Source organism: Acanthisitta chloris, unplaced genomic scaffold (assembly GCF_000695815.1).
Source record: "Acanthisitta chloris isolate BGI_N310 unplaced genomic scaffold, ASM69581v1 scaffold5875, whole genome shotgun sequence".
NCBI classification, from domain to species: Eukaryota; Metazoa; Chordata; class Aves; order Passeriformes; family Acanthisittidae; genus Acanthisitta; species Acanthisitta chloris.
Window position 1 is genome coordinate 1 of NW_008673046.1, and position 7381 is coordinate 7381.

Sequence of the window (7381 nt, forward strand, 5' to 3'; positions counted from 1 at the left end):
TCTCCCCGCGGGGCTGCAGCAGCCGCCGCTCCCCCGTGGGGTCACTTGCGCTTCCAGCCACCGCTGGGGCGCCGGGGCTGCAGTTCTGCTAAAACTGCCTACCTTCCTGAAGGTTATTTATTTATTTTTCTACTGTTCTTCTGATCTGCGATTTTCTTACAAAAAAATGGAAGACCGCCTCCCCACAGCCCCTCCTTATCCAAGTCGGGCTCAAATGCATGCCAATGGCCCCTGTAACAACCATGAAATCAAGCCACCTCCATGCCAACGGGTTCGCAGTGTGTGTGAAAATGCCAGCCCCGTCGAGGGTGGATGTGAAATCTGATCTTGCTTCAGGTTTAACTGAAAGAAATGATTCATGCTTGATTGTGTCTCCTTGATATTTCTTATTTTGATTTTTCCTGCTTCCTCCCTCCTGTCTCCCGGTGCACACTCTGTCCAAGGGGTCCTCCAAACACTCGAGGATTGCAAGAACAATGCTATATGCAGTATTTCCGTGAAGTGTTTTATTACTAGGCTATCTAGAACAAAAACAAATGGCATTTCGCAAAGCACCTCTTTAAAAGGAAAGCAGCCGGCTGTCATTAAAAGAAAGGTGGTTACATGGCAAACCACTGGTGCATAAAGCAGTATCCCCTCTTTCCTTCTGGTCTGCACAATATTTGGTCATCATTTCAAGCAGTCCTTGTGAACACCTGATTCCCACCTTCAGTTTTAAAGAGTTTGCTCCCCAGCTGATGGACACTATTTTGCTAGCAAGAGTGGCACCACACATTGTCCTCTGCCATGTGTCTACCACATCTGCAAGCAGGTGAAGGGAGGCAGCACTTAGCAAAAAGGGCCATAGGTGTGGGGAAGACAGGCTCACAAAAGACCCTGGAGAGCAAGGGAGTGGGCCTGGGACTGTAAAGCATGAGAGAAGCAGGGATAGGAACAATGAGCAATGAGGGCTTGGAGGAAAGATTGAGGATGTGGAAGGAACGAGTATAAAGCAGACAGTAAGCGGGGGAAGGTGGAGCTCGTGGTCACAAGTCAGGAGAAACTGGGGGATGCTGGGAAAGGGAGATGACTGCAGGGAGCAGATGGCTGATAGGGGTTGGGGGACAGCATGAAGGTGGACCACACCTGGAGCAGCTGTCTGCCTTTTCTAGGAAGTGAAAAATAACAGGAAAGCAATCTACTGGCTGTTCCCTCCAGTGCAGACAACAGGAGACATACTGTGGAAGTCCACCTCTGAACAGCAAACAAGGAAGCTTGTTTTTTTATGTGTGTGTTTAAGGTTGAATTTTGACCCTAAGCTGACGTCATGCAAATCAAGGGTTGGCTGCTTCCCTCTAACAGGCAAAAGAAGTCCGAGGAATCAGGTTAAAATGAAGTTACTAGTGTTTAAATATGCCCTGGTTTGGGGTGTAGGGAGAGGCTGACTCAGGCATTTCAGAAGCTGCTGTCACCTTTGCCAGGGGTCAGAAATAGCTATGGCTGTTTATTTGCTGTACACACTAGGCCCTTTATAAACCTGTGGAAGGACAGTCCTTACTGCTGCACTGTGCAGTCTAACGATTTGCAAGATGGGATCACTAGATGTTTCTTGGTATTATAATGTCTCAGTGTCTCCAGGTTGGTTTCAAAGCATGTAAGAGCATGTGGAGCGCACTACTGCAAAAGTTACAAAGCTATGGGCAATAGAGACTCAGGTTAGATAAGGGGCTGGCTGGGTGGAGCTGGTGAACAATGCACGAAAGTGCTTTTCTTTCACTGATCTTGGTTCAAATTAAGGTTAAATTCCAAGGGGAGTGTAGGTTTTTTTTTCTCTCAACCTCTCTCTCTCTCCAGGAAGAGGTTTTAAACGGCATCATTTTCAGTTAAAAAAAAAAAATCACAAAGAAAGATACATGTTAATACAAATGTAGCATTCCACAGAGGGGAGCCAAGAGCTGCGGGTGTCGCACCCACAGCTTTTATTCAGCCAGAGCAAGTTCAGCAGTTTCAGCACCTGGCAGAAGCAGGATTGATCCTGCTGTCAAGAAATGGCTGCAGTAAAAGCAAGACTGCATACATGCCACAGAGTCTATACAGAAAAAAATGCTGATATACAGGAGTGGGAGAAGGGATTATGGAAATAATACATAGAATTCAAGTAATTTTTACTAAAATGACACATTTCTTAATTTATATGGTTTCGATATTATTACCTTTACCCTTGGAAAAAAAGGCATATTAAAATGTAATCTATGCAGGTATATAATAGAAGGAAATAGAATATGAATTTTGCTATTAAATCTATAAATTTTGGTGCTGTAACTAAAGGAAAATTCAAAAAGGCTCCTAGCTAGCTACTCTTAGACTTGCTTTTGTTGGGGAGGGAGGGGGTAAAAAGAAAAAAAAGTTGGATCAGCTTCTTCACAAAGCAAACTTCATAGAAATTGTTTTGCAACCTGTCCATCATTACTTTTCTGCTTTAGAGCCAATGTTCTAGGGCACTGTAAGAAAGTGCAACTGATTCTGTGTCCTTCCAAATTTTGAAAGCAGAAATGTGTTCTCTCCTGTGATAAGAGCTCCCCAAAGTGCAGGGGCAAAGGTGGCACACATTTAATGCTGGCTTTTCTTTGGTATGACAAGAGCTCTTGAAAATCAAAGGGGAACTCTGTGGTCTTGATACCATGAGATAGTACAAGTTTGCTATAGGGGAGCTCTTGGCTTTCAAAGGAGTCCATAGGACCTGTGCCCACAGACTGCTCTCTAACTAGAGGGCTGTAGCCAGCTCAGCATTGCTCAGGGCCATTTGTCATCCCTGTGACTGCTTTTGTCTTTTAAGACATATGAGACACCAAAATAAGTTATATGCCAGCATGAACTATCATTTCCCTCTCAGTAATGAGACTCGTGCCACATACATAGTACACACTACAGAAACACAAAATACAGCCTTTGTTTTCTGAGTTTTGCCTCATTTCCCCCAGGAAAATAAAATATTTTGCTCTACCATTAAAATGAGCATTCTTAATATTGACCCTCAATTGCTTCTAGCTACCATAAAAAGGCTGCAGCATGGACTTAAGAATGATTACTTGATGTGTCTTACATAGCTATACAGTTCAAGGTAGCTCTTCCAGGTGTATTTCAAGACAATTTTGACCAATACTCTGGTCAAAAACTACTGCTACTCCATGGCAGTCCTAAACACTTCTTTTGTGTTGCAGAGCACAAAGCATAATCAAACAGCAGGAACTTAGAGTCCATTAGTGCCAAAGTGATGATCAAATGTAGCCAGTACTGATGGACTTGAAAGCTAAGTTACCAGCTGGATACTCCTCTAGCCATAAGGGGCAGAAACTGCTGTCAGGTAGGACAAAACTCATGCAAATTCAAGGTTCAGCCTCATAGATCTGAAGTGCCTGCGAGGGAGGGTGGATGCTCAGTCCTGGCATTCAGTTCTGCAGTTCTGTCCTTGTGATGTCCTTCCTTATATCTTTGAGTCCTGCACTTGACCTCTTCCCTCTTAACCAGCATCAGTACAGTGTTTCTCACCCCCTTTTCATGATCAGTGCAATATCACTCTTCCTACTCTGTGGCTGTCATCCCTCACTGGCAGCCCTGCCTGCCTCTTGGCACTGCTCCCTCCCTGTAATGCTCATGCCAAGAACAGCCTCACCACCCTCTCTGGGAGCAGAGCAATACTCCTGCCCATCAGATCTACCCCCCAAATCCCTTCTTTTCCATTCACATTCCATTAACATCTACCCAGCCAGTATTCTTACCATCCTTTGACTTAGCTCAAATTACAGTGTAATTAAAATCACCACGGAACACAACTAAACCAACAAGATTAACTACACAATCACTTTAGGGCTTTTTTTTTTTTGGTTTTCTTTTCTCTCTCTCTCTTTGTTTTTTTTTTTTCAGCGGCCTTACAAGACATCTACCTGGCTTCAGCAATTTTGACCTTCAGATGCTTATGACAGATACATTTCTTTTTATATTGGGCAGGATTCATGGTTCAGCAACAAAAGTGCAGCACACAGGCATCAGTATTAATTAAGAAGAGTTCACTGCTGAAATGGGCTTCCGAACTCTATCTTAACACACCCCTCCCCACCCGATTACTATTACTATTTATTTACCAATTTCTGCCTTAGATAATTTTCTGTCTGGTCTCTTCCACATCCAGAAATTCTTAGGGAGGAATGGATTGCAAACACATACTCTGAAGGGCTGTCTAAGACTGACACTGAGCATAAGGTCCTGGGGTGACGCTGTGCCTTAGAGAATGAGCATGTTCCTTGGAATCAGGAATGTACACAGTAAGGGCAGGGAGAGATCAGCTCTATATAGACCATGTCTGAGAGCAAGAAAAGGGTGTTGTGTCTAAGTCAAGCATCTGCATGCCCAAGAATTAGAAATGCCTTACTGTCTGAGCAATACCTGATAAGTGATATCAGAAACTCACCCTGTTCAGTTTATCCAGAAGAAGATTAATGGCAATCTGTTCACAGTCCCCAGTTATCAAAGTGGGGAAGGATTTGGGGTAGAAAATTGCTCTTCAAGTTCTTAGGAAAAGGAAGTGTAATGAGACCTACTGAAGCTGAAAGAAGACAAAGGCAGGCTAGAAAACAAGTTCAATAGATTCTCTGTGAAGTCCATCAGGGATCTGTAATTCCTCACACATCTGTGGTTCCACCTGAAGGCCTGGGACTTGCTTTAGGTGTAACAGATCAAGGGGTGCTGCAGTTGGTGTAGTTCTGGTTGGTATACATCTTTCCTAGGGTGAGTGCACCAGAAAAATAACAGTAATTCAAGAAGGAGGAGCCTGCCATGTGTTTTTTCATATGTTGAATGATTCTATATTGTTTCTCACATTTATGATGCATAATAGCTTTTCAAGCTTTCCAAAACTTTTTGTTTGGATTAGAATATACTATATGCACATATTATAACCACCATACATTGACATGGCAGATAGCTAGATACCTGTGTTGTGTATCAGTCACTTAGGTAAAGGAGTAACTGAATAGGAACTAAAGACATAATTTACAGGTTTTGCAAGCAGGGGGTGGGGTGGAAGGAGAGAACAGGACATACCTATGACAGGTGGTGGTATATCTCCTCCACATCCTGGGTCAAGAGGGTAATATGTGGTTCAGCCTGCCAGACCTCAGCTCGCTTTACTACTGGTGGAAAGCAATCGTCACAGCAACTAGTTTGACACCTGCAGCAGGTGGTTTTGGAAGAGCTCTAAGAAGATAAAACGTCAATAGCACTGAAATAAAAAAGGCTTATAATGAGATAGTAGGTAGCAGGTCACTTGATAGCAACGGTTGGCTCTACAGGAAATGAGGCTTTGTGAGGGTGAAGTTCTGGAGAAAACACTTCATAACATGCAAAGTTAGTCATTTGCAGACCAGATTTCAATGGATGGAAAATTACAAGGATAATGCCATTGCTGGAAATCAGGGTGGATAGCTAAAACAGGCAGTTGTGGATTTGCTATGTAGGACTCTTGAGAACAATCCTGTGGGATTTCACAAAAACACACACTGATGAAAGAGTATTTTCTCTAGGTACAGGCAATTCAGATTTGCAAGAATCTTGCTCTAGTGGTTGTTAGAGCTCTGGGGAAATAAAGTTATCATGAGCAGACAAGCAAAATGTGGAGGAACCAGGGCATTTAGCTGCTTGAAAAACAATGAGCTGAGTTTCATTATATGATCAAAAAAGAGCAAACTTGTGAAGCTTTCTGGCCTTCATCCGAGCATATGCTATGGTGGTTGTTGCTGTATTCAAATGTTTGCTGCTGTAGCTCTGCAGATACAAGCAGTCCCACTCTCCAGAGATATCCCTGCACACTGGCAGCACAACTCTTTGGTCAAGTCTTCACTTAAAACAGTGCAGGGTAAGTTTGCTCATCTCTGTCCTTGCTTCTCCTGCACTTCAGGCTCTCAGGAGGTGAGCAAATTCCAATCCAAAAGTACTATAAAGGGGTGCAGTTAGCCCCATATGCAGTGCCTTTGGGACAGAATGAGGAAATTGCAGTCCAGCAGTGAGCCCTGCTTTGTGCAAAAGGCTAGGCAGACCTAGCCTCTGAAGAGTGAATTCCTGAGGCAAATTTAACTCAGGATGCATCTATAGTTGTGTTTTGTGTATGTTGAGGATGTATTTTAAAAGCCACTCTCCCATCTAGCCTCACGTTCTGTACTTTGGTTCCAGAGCAGTCTCCAGGTACTCAGGATCTCATAGAAATGACAAGAAACAGACATGTGCTTATACTGCCTGCCAGCAGGCAGCCCAACCCAGGGACTACCATGGAGCTAGCCCCAAATGTACAGCAGTTAGTTGTGGCACTCCATGCCATCCTTTTGCCCTAGGGATCTGCATCTCCTGCACTGCCTGACCTGGTAATCTAGACTTAGTCTCAGCTCTTCCAGCAGAGGTGCAGCTACCATATGAGCATAGCCCTTGTTCATGCATCTGTGATAGGTTCCTCATTCTAGCAAGGATGTGTAGAAACACTGAATGTAGTCCAACAAGCCAATTCTGTAAATGGCTTAGACTGAGATTTGATTGCCTGAGTAAAGCAGAGGTGACTTTAGGCATGGTCAGGTGTTAGTTATTGTTAAAAGTGGGAATGGTATCAAAAACTTGCTTCTAGTCTCCTGTGAAAATGGAGGCCAGTGCTTCCCTGTCTGCTGGGATCACACAGCCAGATGGCATCCCCTGCTTTGGGGGCAAGGCCAACAAGGCTGACATCTTGATGGGAGTCTGTTACAGACCACGCAATCAGGATGATGAGGGTGATGATTTATTCTACAGGCAGCTGGCAGATGTCTCAGAATCACCAGTTCTTGTTCTTGTGGGTGACTTTAACCTGCCGGGATGTCTGCTGGAAATTTAATACAGCAGAGAAAAGGCAGTCTAAGAGATTCCTCGAGTGCATAGAGGATAAATTCCTACTTCAGCTGGTAGATGAGTCTGCAAGGGGTGGGGCCCTGCTAGACCTGCTATTCACAAACAGAGAAGGGCTGGTGGGAGATGTGGTGGTTGGAGGCCATTTGGAGCACAACGACCATGAAATTCTAGAGTTTTCAATACTCAGGGATGCAAGAAGGGCCATCAATAAAACTTCTACCCTGCGCTTCTGAAGAGCAGACTTTGGCCTGCTCAAAAATCTGGTTCAAAGTGTACCCTGGGAAACAGCCCTTGGAAACAAAGGGGTCCATGAGGGATGGACATGCTTCAAGATGCCAAATTTAAGCTTATGAGATATCTACTTTCAAATATTACAACAGTGGTGCCTTGCTTTCACTTCCATGAAATTTTAAAAACTTCTATATGCAAGCAAAGCAACTTACTGTAACAACTTTTACTCCTTTTCTATGTCTGAAGT